We start from the raw sequence: 15,946 nt of genomic DNA on the forward strand, positions 1-15,946 counted from the left end.
AGCTTTCGAAATGTGGTGCTACAGAAGAATGCTGAAGATTAGATGGGTAGATCACATAACTAATGAGGAGGTATTGAATAGAATTGAGCAGAAGAGGAGTTTGTGGCAGAACTTGACAAGAAGAAGGGACCGGTTGGTAGGATATGTTCTGAGGCATCAGGGGATCACAAATTTAGCATTGGAGGGCAGTGTGGAGGGTAAAAATCGTATTGGGAGACCAAGAGATGAATACACTAAGCAGATTCAGAAGGATGTAGGTTGCAGTAAGTACTGGGATATGAAGAACCTTGCACAGGATAGAGTAGCATGGAGATCTGCATCAAACCAGTCTCAGGACTGAAGACCACAACAACAACAACAGTTTCGTTTGAAAAAGGTTACAGGGTGCGCGCGCTTCGGCTATGTCAGCACAGAGGGTCGCTAATCGGCGTATGCGAAATATGTGTACCCGTCGCAATTTGCGCAGGACCAGCGCGACATGTGCGGAGCGTGTGCGTCGCGCAGTGATGTCGTGTCACAACACGCGTGCTATGCGTGTCTCAATTTGCGCTTAGCCTAAGGTTAAGACACATTGTCGGTAGATAGGCGGGAATGTAACCAAAATACAAGCTAAGTAGCCTCACAACAAGAAATCGTGAATCAAGTTCTGCTGGACAATGCTGTAAAGAATAATGAGGTAGTTCCCGCAAACGATGATTGCGAACAAAAGAAAAATTGTTTTTCTTTAAAGTACAGGGCGGTTATAATTAAACTTCGCTACTTGAGAGGGCCCTACAAAAAACGAATGATCATAGGGCGGTCAAACTTTTAAGGACATGCGAAAGAGAAATAACGAATAAACCACTGAAAGAAGCACACTTCAATTTCCACATGAGAGGGTAACGTTTGTTAACTGCGTGCAATGTTCTCGATCCAGACTACAAACTTTGCTCAATGTGCCGACCATTTGCATCTACGACAGCCTGGAACCACACGAGATATACCATTTCACAACTGCTCGCGACACTTTTCGAATAGTTGGCAGTAGTATGTTCAGCTGTGATGAAAGCTCCTGCACTGATTGAGGATCGCACATCGCGTCCAGCATTTTGAGCCATGGCAACAGGAGCTTCTCCAACAATTTGTGGAGCAATTGGCCGTTGGCCTCTCCTAGGAGCAACTCCCAAAACGCCTGTTAATTCGAACTTCCTTATCATGTTCTTCAGTCTCTGTGCGAAAAGAGGATCTCTCCGTATTTCTTTAATGCATCGATATTCGCGAAGAGAAGTAACACTATCAATGTTGTTTTGATAAAACAGCTTTCGCGTAAATTCCTGCTCATCTTGCCACATCCATGTCTGCAACTGTAATGCACACTAATGCTTGTGTTTCAGTCATTCCAGTGCCGGTGTCTAACAACGCGTCATGACACTAACACTAATAACAATGCAAGTGCTGCAATGCACAGTATGAACACCATTCCTATAAAGTTTGATACCTTTATGGTAAACAGTTTTCTTTCTACACTAGCTCAAGTAGCCAACAAGCACCCTATAATTTAGAGTGTGCACGAAAAGCAGTTTTCAAATTTAAAATCGCAAGTACAGGACTTGGAAAAAGCCATGAATTATGCAAAAATTTGCAGCACGCCAACTGGTATCAACTTAATCTCACAGGAAGTAGAAACACTAATGCAAGAAATCGTAGTGCAGACCCCCACAAACACATCTAGTTGATATCATGGAACACTTTCGAATTGCGTTTGCACGAATTGGAAATGAGGCTAAAGAATCAGTACATCCGTACGACATATGAGTGCCGGTGCCAGAAAGCAGGGAAACCGTGTGATTGCTCAATATACTGCATTTTCATGCTGAGAAAATGCGTTCCTCCACAATTATTGGTCGGTAGATAAAAGGTGCAGGATCAAAGAACAATCTTTCTTAGTGCACAGTTACAACTGCAGCGAAGCGTCAATGCGTAACTTCCTTGTGTTTATTCAAAAAAAAAAAAAAAAAAAAAAAAAAAAAAAGGAAACGCTGGGTTCAAAAAATGGCTCTGAACACTATGGGACTTAAAATCTGAGGTCATCAGTCCCCTAGAACATAGAACTACGTAAACCTAACTAACCTAAGGACATCACACACACTCATGCCCGAGGCAGGATTCGAAGCTGCGACCGTAGCGGTCGCGCGGTTCCAGACCGTAGTGCCTAGAACCGCTCGACCAGAAACGCTCGGAACAGAATAGTTATTAGATGATGATCTGATTATAAGTCTGATAAAACATTTGCCGAGGAAAATAACTAGACAGCACTGCGAACATTAAATGATTTCGATGAGCTGTTATGAGTTGTAGACCATTTAGAACAAATTTGCAGTGAGGGAGTACCAGGTAAATTAAAAAAAAAGCACAACACGACGTATTAAACATTTTCAACGACTCTAAGCTCCGTGACAAAATAATTTTGGGCGCCCACTGTGGAGGCAGCAAAATGATCGGCCGAGATACCCGGGGGCGTGAAGACATGATCACTCACGGAAATATGTGTTCAGTGATCCTTTTAGAATTGAGAAGAGGAGAGAAAATGACTTTGAAAGACGGCACTAACAGCCAGTGCAAGACGTTACATTTCATAAAGATTCGCCTTTCTTTGATACGGACGACAGATACAGACAAAACGAGCGGATACCGGTAAATTAACGGTAGTTTTGGTCGAGACCTACTTCAGAACATGCAAACGGCTTAATGATCATCCCCGAGAATTCAAATACTAAAGACATTAAAACTGAACTAGTAAGGGAAGAAGTACAACTGCAGATGAGACTTTAATTCCACTGACTGAACTTAGTGCTAATGGTGATAAAATTGCGCCTTTTCCTCGATTCTGGAAGTTATGCTACCATAATATCCAGAAATTTGTATCAACAGCTTCGCAGCAGCAGAGATACCTGTACTCCAGAAAACGGTGTGCTTATAGTCACTGCAACTGGTCATAAAAGTCGTGCTATTACTAGACAAATACTCATTAGGAGCAAGACCCTAGATAGCTGCTTTGACGTGACTGTGTCGACTATTGGATCTGTAACTGTGGAGTGAATTTTTGACCATGACTGGTTAATACAAAGAAGATGTAGAATTGATTTTGAAAGAGGATGTTTAATTATTTGTCGTAAGAATGAAGAGTAGGAGATTAATTTTGTCAGATTTGTCAGAGAAGAGGCAGTTCCTGCGGGTTTAGTAGCTAGCATAATTAAGAAGAAGATAGATGACGGCATAGAAGGATCGGGAAGTCAAGTGAAAGATCCGGGGAAACTTCGATGGTTTAAGTAATTTGCCCACATCCTATAGGGAAGAATTACAAGAAGTCTTGCGTGCGCACGGAGGTATTTCTAGTAAATGTGGATTAATGAAAGAATGTTAGTATCAAATTAAGATGCAAATGCGTGAGACATTCAAGAAAAATGCTATGCAGCACCACTATGTAGAAGAGAAGCTCTAGATAAGAAAATCAAGAGAATGATAGAAAATAACAAAACCGGAAAAAAAGGCACCAAATATTGCAATGTAGCACATACAGTACATAAGAAGAATGGGTCAGTGAGACTTCTAGAGAATGCTCTTGCTACCAGTCACTATATTCTGCTTGAGGAAGATCAGCCAGAAAGTATAAGAGAACTTTTGTACACGAATTTAATGGAAATTGTTATATTAGCAGTTTTGACATGACGAATAGTTTCTGGCGGCTGGAGCGAGAGGAGAAAAGTCGAAAACACACGGCATTATTACACACTCTAAGACAAAAAAAAAAAAAAAAAATCCGAATTGGAAGGAAATCAGTAGATATGATGTACAAGCACAGAGTAATGAATAATCAAAATTTCAGAATATTCGAATGATGTATTCAAGAGGAAGAGCTTCACAAACTGAGCAAGTCGGTAATACCCCACCCATAATGCTCCAAAAGTTCCTAATTGGGGAGAGATCTGTCGATGTTGCAGGCCGAGTCTGGAAAGCACGAAGACAAGCTACAGAAACTCTCACCGTGTGTGAGCGGGCCTTGTCTTGCTGAAATGTAAGCCCAGGGTGGTTTGCCGTGAAGGGCTGTAGAATGGGGCATAAAATATCGTCGACGCACCGCTGTGCTGCAAGGGTGAAGTGGATGACAACCAAGGGGCTCTTGCTGTGAATTGAAATGGCACCCCAGGCCATCACTCCTGGTTGTCTGGCTGTATGCCAGGAGACAAGCAGGTTGGTATTCCGTCACTATCAGGGATGTCTTCAGACACGTCTTCGCATGTCATCGGGGCTCAGTTCGAAGCGGAGGCTCATCATTAAAGACAGTTATACCCCAGTCAATGAGACTCGACGCCGAAAGCGTTTGTGGAGACGCCTAGGACAGCAGAGTGATACCAATATGACTGTCGCCCGTCATATGGCCTGTCAACCAGGAGTGGTGTCCTGGAATGCCATTTCCTTTTGTTGTCATCCGCAACACCCTTGCAGCACAGCGGCATATCAACGATATTCTACACTTCACTATGTTGCCTCCCCTCCCCATGGACAGCCATCCTGGGCTTACACATCAGCAAGATAATGCCCACATACGGTGATAATTCCTTCTGCTTGACTTCGTGCTTGCCAGACTATACCGTGGCCAACAAAGTAGCCAGCTTGTAAGAGGCCCATGATTAAGGAATTTATTGCTAGCGCACTTGAGCAGATGTAATTTCGATGGATTGCTCACACGCTGCCTGCGATATGTAAGCTATAAGAGAATCTCAGATCAAAGAGCAGTGTTCACTGCAGTAGGAACTGTGTAATATGTAGTTGCTAGCTGTCTGGTGTTTCGAGTTGGCTGGGCCGGTCGTGTGGAGCGATGGCGGTGCCTGAGCGATATAACATAAGGTAAAAGCAGCCTCTCGCATATGTAGTATTGTTATATCAAGTCCCATGCAAATGTTTAAAAAAAATCTCTTAATAATAATCTTTTTTGTAAAAATTAACTTTTGACAATCATTCATCTCAATTTAAAGAATTTACTGATTTCTCCAATCCATGGTCATCCCGATTATTGTAAAGAGAAATCAGTTATTTCCTTTTATAAATGACAAATCTATCGGCCAGCATTGCACTGTGCTGTGCCAGAAAAATTTATTATAAGAGCAGATATATATGCGTTATCGGGCGACTTATTGACGTAAGAATTTTCAATTTATTCAGTATGATCTTTCAGGGCCATGACGCAGCACTGCTGACGTCCAAAATTACCAGTTTAAATTCACAGTCAATTATTGAAAGGTTATAAGTGAGCCACAATTTTATTGGGAGATTAGTCACATTTTATTGTTCAAAGAATACGGAATTTATCTGTTGGTAGGTTACGCTGAATGTGAATGCTATATAATCACTGTATTAGTGGTAGGTTACGGAATTCTTTTATTGGGAGGATACGCTGAATGTGAATTATATACGTATATTTTTTACTGTTGGGAGGTTTCGGAATTTATCTGTGGGGAGGTTACAAGCTCTCTCCCCAACTGAGAAAGTTTGGAGCATTATGGACATGGCTCTGCAAACTTCTTCCGATTTTGATGATTTAAAGCGCCAACTGGTCAGAATTTGGCATGATATCTCTGAGGAGGACATCCAACAACTCTATCAATCAATGCCAAGCGGAATAATTTATTGCGTAAGGGTCAGAGCTGAAGCAATGCATTACTGATTTACTCAGTTTGTAATGCTTAATCTCTTGAAAAAAATTATCCAATTTTTCTAAAGTTGTAATCGTTAGCTTGTCTGCTGCATATGTATACCACATCTATCATAGTCCATCCAGGATCGGACGAGATACGTGAGGAAAAACCATTTGTAGAACGTAATAGTCTATGTAGATGACAGTGAGGAGAGCACACAGACACATTGCATAAAGATCTGACTACATATAAATCAGAGGGAGCTACCCTCAGTTGGCAAAATTCGGAATTCGTAAGAAAAAGGATACAATATTTAGGGAATACATCTCGTCACTAAGAATTGAATCAGATCCAACTGAAAATTTTCTGGTACCTGTTAAAAACACCTTAATCATGTCTAAGTTTCTGTGGATACTACCGATGTTTCATTAATGGCCTTCGAACACATTTATATCACATATTTCTCTTGCTAGGATATCCACAACTGTTATTCATCGTTAATAATAAAAATACAACACAGTTAAAAACTATTTATTTCTAGAAAGGAAAGCGCAAAACGGTTTCAGTACATACGTCCCATCGTTAGTGCATATTAAAATGTGAGTCCACAAAGGATGCATAACTGAGGATCTACATCTACATCTACATGGATACTCTGCAAATCACATTTAAGTGCCTGGCAGAGCGTTCATCGAACCACCTTCACAATTCTCTATTATTCCAATCTCGTATAGCGCGTGCAAAGAATGAACATCTATATCTTTCTGTACGGGCTCTGATTTCCCTTATTTTATCGTGGTGATCGTTCCGCCCGATGTAGGTCGGTGTCAACAAAATATTTTCGCATTCGGAGGAGAAAGTTGGTGTTTGGAATTTCGTGAGAAGATTCCGTCGCAACGAAAAACGCCTTTCTTTTAATTATTTCCAGCCCAAATCCTGTATCATTTCTGTGACACTCTCTCCCATATTTCGCGATAATACAAAACGTGCTACCTTTCTTTGAACTTTTTCGATGTATTCCGTCATTCCTCCCTGGTAAGGATCCCACACCGCGCAGCAGTATTCTAAAAGAGGACGGACAAGCTTAGTGTAGGGAGTGTCCTTGGTAGGTCTGTTAAGTTTTCTAAGTGTCCTGCCAATAAAACGCAGCCTTTGGTTAGCCTTCCCCACAGCATTTTCTATGTGTTCTTTCCAATTTAAGTTGTTCGTAATTGTAATACCTAGGTATTTAGTTGAATTTACGGCTTTTAGATTAGACTGATTGATCGTGTAACCGAAGTTTAACGAGTTCCTTTTAGCACTCATATGGATGACCTCACAATTTTCGTTATTTAGGGTCAACTGCCACTTTTCGCACCATTCAGATATTTTTTCTAAATCGTTTTGCAGTTTGTTTTGATCTTCTGATGACTTTATTAGTCGATAAACAACAGCGTCATTTGCAAACAACCGAAGACGGCTGCTCAGAATGTCTCCCAAATCGTTTATATAGATAAGGAACAGCAAAGGTCCTGTAACACTAACTTGGGGAACGCCTGAAATCACTTCTGTTTTACTCGATGACTTTCCGTCAATTACTACGAACTGTGACCTGTCTGACAGGAAATCGCAAATCCAGTCACATAACTGAGACGATATTCCATAAGCACGCAATTTTACTACAAGCCGCTTGTGTGTTACAGTGTCAAAAGCCTTCCGGAAATCCAGGAATACGGAATCGATCTGAAATCCCTTGTCAATAGCACACAGCACTTCATGTGAATAAAAAGCTGGTTGTGTTTCACAGGAACGATGTTTTCTAAACCGATGTTGACAGTGTGTCAAATTGGATCAAATGGCTCTGAGCACTATGCGACCTAACTTCTGAGGTCATCAGTCGCCTAGAACTTAGAACTAATTAAACCTAACTAACCTAAGGACATCACACACATCCATGCCCGAGGCAGGATTCGAACCTGCGACCGTAGCGGCCGCTCGGTTCCAGACTGTAGCTCCTAGAAGCGCACGGCCACTCCGGCCGGCGACTGTGTGTCAATAGACCGTTTCCTTCGAGGTAATTCATAATGTTCGAACAGAATATACGTTCTATAATCCTGCTGCATATCGACGTTAATGATATGGGCTTGTAATTTAGTGGAATATTCCTACTACCTTTCTTGAATATTGGTGTGACCTGTGTAGCTTTCGAGTCTTTGGGTACGGATCTTTCGTCGAGCGAACGGTTGTATATAATTGTTAAGTATGATGCTAATGCAGCAGCATACTCAGAAAGGGACCTAATTGGTATACCGTCTGGACCAGAAGACTTGCTTTTATTAAGTGATTTGAGTTGCTTCACTGGTTAAATGGACTGACGGAAAAACATCCCAAAACAAAAAATTGATTAATGTAGAGTAATGAAATTTCGGCAATGCATTTGTCTAGGTAGCATATTTAAGGGATTAACATGGCAAGAACACAGTGTAATGTAACGGCGAGACAAGCCACTGTAAATGTGAAATGCCGATACATTCATAACTGTTATAACCGCCAGAATGTTGAACGCAAGCATGCAAACGTGCACGCATTATGTTGCACAGGTGCCGAATGTCAATTTGTGGGATGGAGTTCCATGCTTGTTGCACTTGGGCCGTCAATATAGGGACGGTTAATGCTGTTTGTGAATGAGGCTCGAGTTTTCGTCCAACGATGTCCCGTATGTGCTCGACTGAAGGCAGATCTGGTGATAGAGTAGGCAAAGGCAACATGACGACACCCTGGAGGGCATATTGGAGTACAACAGCGGTATGCGGGTGAGCGTTCTCCTGTTGGAAAACACTTCCTGGAATGCTGTTCATGAATGGCTGAATAACAGGTTGAATCACCAGACTGACGTACAAATTTGCAGTTGGGGTGCGTGGGATAACCACTAGAGTGCTCCTGCTGTCATACGAAATCGCACCCCAGATCATAGCTCCAGATGTAGGTCCAATGTGTCGAGTGCGCAAGCAGGTTGTTTGCAGGCCTCCTCCTAACCAGCACACTACCATCGCTGGCAGAACCAGCTTTGATCAGAAAACTTAACAGGCCTCCACCCTGCCCTCCAATGAGCTCTCGCTTGACACCACTGAAGTCGCAAATGGCGTTGCTTTGGGGTCAGCGGCATGCATGCTACAGGCGTCTGGTGCGGAGCTGTCTTTGAAGTAACCGATTTGTGACAGTTCCTTGTGTGACTGTGGTTCCAACTGCTGCTCAGATAGCTGCTGCAGATGAAGTACAATGCGTCAGAGCCATGTGCCGAGCATGTTACTCTTCCCTGTTGGCAGTTGCACATGGCCGTGCGGTGCGACCGTACATTGTCGCAAGCACCGCTGCCAGCAATCATGCACAGTGGCTACATTCCTTTCAAGTCTTTTTGCAGTATCGCAAAAGGAAAATTAGCTTTTCGCAGCCCTACTAGACGACTCGCTCAAACTCAGTGAGATGCTGATAATGGGCTCTTTGTCGACTTTGAGCCATTCTTGACTAATATCAACTCGCCACGTCTAATCTCGAAGGTAGTAACGTTCACTGCCGTTGCAGCATCTGTTTCAAGCAAACCTGATTTGCATCCTCATAGTGGTGCTATCAGTGCCACTCTTGCGTTACTGTCGCGAAATTGGAACAGACGTCATCTTTTAGACTTAAAAACACACTTTCCAACTTTGGAATATGTCGCACAACTCCTTCGTGGTGTTGTGATTTTTTCCCGTCAGTGTATGTTATATCAAATTGTCAAAATGGTCTGGAAAAACATCACGCGATAACATTCATTAGTCGAGTTCATCAAGGTGGGAAATGAAATACAGTTTGCCTAAGAGCAAAGCACAAGCAGTTGCTCGGGGCTTTGACCAATTACACTACTTTCTGTTCGGATAAGAAACCAGATCATGGGACGTTATTCTTCATACTTGATTGTAAACTGCTGCGTAATACACTTGCTAGTCACCCCCTACCCCTCCCCCATGCAGTAATTTAAAGAAAAAAATCAAAATATTTCTGGTGAAATAACTGTGGTACTTGATGCTTATCACGTCTTCTGCAAAATTTCAAGGATATTTATGCGGAAACTCCACATGTCAAATAAAAAACAATAATTTTATAAAATTTTGTAACAGGCGTGGACGGAGGTAAAAATTCGTAGGTTCATGCTTAACATCAAAACAGAACAGGAGACGGATGAAGTTTCAAAAATGATCAAAACAATGTATCAAGAAAAATGGAGACTAAAATTCAGCAATACTACCTAATTAATGATGACACCTTGCACACAGGACCGACTTGAACTCAGAATCATGGCGACTATGCACACAAAAATATAATATTGATGATCTGATTAAAAACATACGTACCAGTTTTGCACATTTTGTTCCGAAGAAATTATTACAACAACTTCAAGATTAGGTGACCTTTGATAACATGACTATATCTATGTCAGCTTATTGAAGTATCTACTATCCAACATAACGATTAATGCATAATATTATGCTACAAACAACAGGCGAAATCATCACTTTGGACCTATTTGGATCACTACCCTAGTCTCGTGGAAATTTCTCACTGATCTTAGCTGTTGTGGAACTGTTTTCAGAATTCTTTCACTTCTTTCCACTGAGACTAGTTAACAACAAGATCATACGTAAAAAAAACTGAAGGAAGCTTATTACCTGAATAACATTTGACCTTAGTGTATCTTGTCGGGTAACAGACTGCAATTTAGTTCTAAATTATACAACTCATTCTTTGAGGAAGGGAAGATCCTTGATATTCTACTTCTACGTATTGTCCAATGTCTAATTTGCTGAAAGTATCATGAACACTCTTCAGAAAGAAATAGACGAACTGGATTAATAAGTTGTGCGATTTTGAAGATGCGATTAACGTTTACCTCATGATAGTACTTATCTACCACCCTCTACTGTTAGCAGAAACCCCGCCAATATTTTTGATGATATAATTGATTTTCCGTCACGAACTGAGTTGCCTACCGAAGAAAGACAGCAAATAGCATTATGGCAGTTGGAGAAGATGCCGCCGGCCAGTAAATTAAAAGATGTCTGATTATTGACACCTGTTGCGTATAAAGATGGATCACATTACAAGCCTTCAGTGGCAAGGGATGAAATCAAAAATCTCTGCAGTTGGGACGCTTTAGAATTCTAAAGATAGTGCATCCAAATTCTGTCATATTGGAGAGAATTAATGATGAAAAATGTTCTTCATGAGGAGAACATAAAAATGTAACAACGATGTATGGAAGAGAGTGAAAATGAACAGCGTTGTAGGAAAGAAATTATCATATTGTGTTTGTATTGGGATATGACAGATTGGCTGAGAACCTTTTCTAGCAATTGAGCGTAGGAGACTGGTCGAGCATGCTACCTGTGAGTGGGGTTAATGAAGTGTATGAAGAAATTATCATATGAATTACAAGGTGAGTAAGGCTGAGTGATGTGCATAAAATCATGTCTTGGTGTCGTTTCATATTAAATTTGTGGAAGTTGTTATTAACATGTTTGACGGCGTGCGAAGTACAAGTTTTGGTTTTGAAGACATTCTGCCGTCTGTTTTCTTTTGTTCGAGTGCTGCCAGTACGCAACGCCATGTCATCGCCTATGCAAGAAGGTGGCTCGCAAAGGAGCTAGACGTCACTTCATATGATCCCAGGTACTGGCGTACCGTCTGCCAAGTACCGCTGCCAATCTGCCCTGCATAGACCAGGCCACGCACTAGTCTGCCCACTGCAAGCAGTATGGAAGCAGTTTGTTTATCAACAGATCCACGTGAGATGAAGGAACAACACGAGTCTTCAGTTGCATGTGACAGATTAAGTGCTGGCCAGATTGTTTGCAAAACAGTGTGTCCACGAGTGCAGTGAGTGATTCAAATAAAACAGTGTGGCGTTAAATGTGTTTATGTATGGATATGCTAACATTATGAGGTATTTATGTGCAAACATGTATCTACGTATGTACACTGTGTGCCTCAAATCTATCTCTGTCCCCTTCTAACTTTTTTCCTTCGATTCTAAACTAACTGTTGACATTTACGTGATTAACACTGAAATATTATGCATCTTCTTTGTACTCATTTCACATGGCATGAATACTCTTTGCTACCAGACTATATAATAAGTTAATGTTCGTCTACACAGAAATACTAACTGGGGAATAATTTTGTCTCAAAATGTAATTTTCTAGACATAACAGATATTATTTAAAGAAAGAATAGAACAGATACGAGGGCTAAGTATATTGATTTAAAGATTATTAGTATCTTCTATGAAATACAATTAAAAAGCAAACTAGTTAAAAGATAATTCCATGACACATTGCAATTATTTGACAATGGATTAATTTCATTGACAGCCTTTACTCATTTTTGCTAATTAAATTACATAAATAACTTAATTTCCTTACAATGGGATTAATTATGCATTTGTTTTTGCCAGGAGACAGACTGTGTATTAAAATGTGTCTTTTAATGAACAGTTACCTTCATACTACTAAACACCATATTTTGTGGCATTCTCATTGATGTCATTTTGTACTCCTTTTCCGGAGTTATCTTTTAATGTACTGACATTATATGTATATGAACCACGTGCCTGTTGGTTCAGCATTATTTAGTATTCAGGTACTTAGCTATTTTTTCTTCCCTATCTACAAGGGCTCTTACTTTTTTGTTAATTTCACACTGAAACTTTATGTTGACATAAACGTCCAGTCGAAATTTATTTTATGATGACCCGGGACGTGTGAGGGTCGTATATACCTCAAATCAGAATATTTGTTATGTTTAGTGATTTTTTTTTGTGAGCTCATTGATCAGCGTTCCACAGAGCGTATCTCTATTACTGGATGTATATGTAGTAGATGTCCGGATTATCTATCCTGTTTGTTGACACCTGATAGCTTGGGGTTGAATGTTCCCTTTTCTTTTCAGTGTTGCTAACGATGTTAGTAGATAGTTAGTAGATAGTAGATAGTTTGGACAAGAAGAGAATAGAAGCTTTCGAAATGTGGTGCTACAGAAGAATGCTGAAGATTAGATGGGTAGATCACACAACTAATGAGGAGGTGTTGAATAGGATTGGGGAGAAGAGAAGTTTGTGGCACAACTTGACCAGAAGAAGGGATCGGTTGGTAGGACATGTTCTGAGGCATCAAGGGATCACCAATTTAGTACTGGAAGGCAGAGTGGAGGGTAAAAATCGTAGAGGGAGACCAAGAGATGAATACACTAAGCAGATTCAGAAGGATGTAGGTTGCAGTAGGTACTGGGAGATGAAGAAGCTTGCACAGGATAGAGTAGCATGGAGAGCTGCATCAAACCAGTCTCAGGACTGAAGACCACAACAACAACAACAACGATGTTAGCCCACGATTTTTCCTCCACTGCTTCCAACCTCCGATCTATTTTAGCTCTTGGTTCCGCCTTCTGTGCCTTCATCGTTTCCTCCATCACATCTACATAACCCTTGTGTTCCTGGACTGCCTTCTGCTCCAGGATACTGCCTTGGCCCAGCATACCAGCCACGGCTGTATCCTTTACGTTTCCTTAATGCCTTTATCTATCCTTCTTGCTCCTTTCTCATGAACTGAGTATTTAAACATGCTACCTAATTGCAATGACAGGTCTTGCACCTGTTCAGTTAGACGTTTGCAGCTCTTTGTAACCCGTCAGCGGTATCTCCGAGCGTATTTTTATTCTGGCACGAGTGTGACTGCTCCTGCTGCATTTTTGTCTGAGCCTTAGATACCTCCTTCACCTTTTCCGCGAACTGTTCTTGTGTCTCGCCTACTGATGGCGCTTTTTGGCTTAAATTACTTATATCTTGTGACAAATGAGTAGCAGTTGTGTTTTTCTATCATTCCCCAAGCTTACAGGTTTATCTGATAATTCATTTGAAAGATCAACACGCAGATCTTTTGCCAAGTCATTGAACTGTTGTGGTATGTCGATTTTGAATGCATCAAGAGTTCGATTTTGCTGTCCAAGTAATTCCTTTTGTGTATCTGTTTGTTTTTTTGTAAAATCATTAAATTTTTCATCAATACTTTGTTTGAGTGTTTGTTTTTGCTCTTCCCTAAACTAGTTTCTCAAATTATTGAAGCTTTATTTAAATTACTGTTGTGACACTTGCATCGTGATCAAGGTTTTCGGTGTGCGCAATACACCCTGTCCAATCACGTTTGCATTAGGCGTAAGTATAGCAGGCAAAGAATGATGTAATAAGTCAACGGTGTTGCGCGTTATATTTTCACCAGGGGAAAAAATACTCCCTGGAGAAAATTGTGACCCTGTCTCGTCTACTGTCATCATCGTATCATTTAGAATGATGATGATCTGTGTCCATGCTAATTGAAAAATGTAATTAGTCGTCGTCACCGCGACCGACATCTTCAGTTTCTATTTCATTTGTTGCCACGTCCATGTCGGCGACATCTTGCGCCTGGCTATCCGGCAATGGACTGGCAACAATGTGCTTATTGTGGATATTAATTTTTTGATAATGTAACAAAATGACAAAATAAATGAATACTTTTGAAAATGAAATATTCTGTTTCTAATAGGATACTACTACGAAACCTATTTCAGTGGTGCCTTGCTAACATGTATCAAAATACATTGTGGGCATAATTCAATTTTATGCACATATTTCTCTTTCTAAAATTAATTTTCTGTCCAAATGTCTTCTTATTTTACGAGAAGGCTTCAATTTGGAAACTGGATCGTAAACTTTCCTACCTTTTCGTTGGCTTTTTCGCTCCTTCCGGAATCAGCTCTCGAACTGACTATGTTTTATCTTTTGCACATCGTGTGATTTCTATGCTTGTTGCGATAATACAGAATCCCATTCGTGAAACAGGGAAAGACAGCAATTAGTATAATAGAAAATTTACAAAATTGTACAGTTATTTTAAATTATTACAAACGAGCTAACTCTCTTTCTACAACCACGTCCTAGTGTAGGTCACCAGATATAGTGGTTAGGGAGAGAGATAATGTGTTTTGTTCAGAGTTGACGTGGTTATGCTAATGAACGTGTAGCTGCACCAGAAGCTGCAAGTCCAGAAACGCAGGAAAGTATGGATGCGTGCGGGTTACGAGACGTTGTGGCAGTTCTGGAACATTGGTGAAGATTAATTCTTTTGATTTCTGTGTACGGCTTGATATTTACCTCGTCTCCCCAACGATGTACAGCAATGTTGACGTGACTGCGTCGGCTATTCTCTGTTCTTGTTGAGTTCGTCTCATTTAAAAATTCAAGGCCTCGTCGTATCCGGAGGTGGAGATTAGGACGTAGCTCAGTAGGAGAATGAAAACCTGCGACTTCTCTCCACTATAATTTTTAGTTAACACAATACCGGGCGAGTGCAAGTACATACATCTTATCGCACCAGCTCATAAGACCGACATGCACCGAGATCGGAGAAAAAAAAATTGATTGTATAGCTTTTAATTTTCTGTCAGCTTACTCTGATATAATCATACCTCCCTACGATATCTTTGCCGCTCGGCGACGCCGGGAGTAAGAATCATTACAAATATTTACTTATATGTGAAGGCAATTTAAAGAATCTACACATGTGGTAGCAGTGGATGTTTAGAGCCTGTCGTCGTCGTTAGGCTACTGCAGTCAGTAACGTATCTAGTACTAATTACTTTTACCATATTCTGACGGTTTTAAGGTTTCAGTGTGAAGTGACTAATGTACTTTTATCAATCGAATGCTTCGCTGTCCGCTTCCTAAAATTATCAGCAAAAGAAAGTTCATAATTAGATACTTGAAGTGAGGTATGACAGCAGCTAATGATATGACACATCATGCCGTCGTGTTACAGACTACATTTTCTGAGAATTCCTCCAGTTACATTCAGTCTTGCTTCTACCTTACGTGCGATCAGTTTTACGTGGTTTTTCTACTCCAAATCGTCCCGAATAGCCATTCCCATATATTATGGATGTGACTATTTCCAGTGATTGCTCTGCAATCTTGTAACCAAACAATAAAGGGGTCTTCCTGTCTATGTATACGCAGTACGTTACATTTGTTTATGTTGAGGGTCAATTGTCACTTCCTACACCAAGCGTCGGTCCTCTGCAGGTTTTCCTGCATTTAGCTACAATTTTATAGCGTCGCGTCTTCGCTGTTTTAGTCTTTAGTTTTAGTTATGTCATGTTCAGTAGATCATTTTCCCAATTATTTTATCGATATGATGTGGAACAAGTCAGATGACAAGACATAT

Source organism: Schistocerca americana, chromosome 3 (assembly GCF_021461395.2).
Source record: "Schistocerca americana isolate TAMUIC-IGC-003095 chromosome 3, iqSchAmer2.1, whole genome shotgun sequence".
Classification (NCBI taxonomy): domain Eukaryota; kingdom Metazoa; phylum Arthropoda; class Insecta; order Orthoptera; family Acrididae; genus Schistocerca; species Schistocerca americana.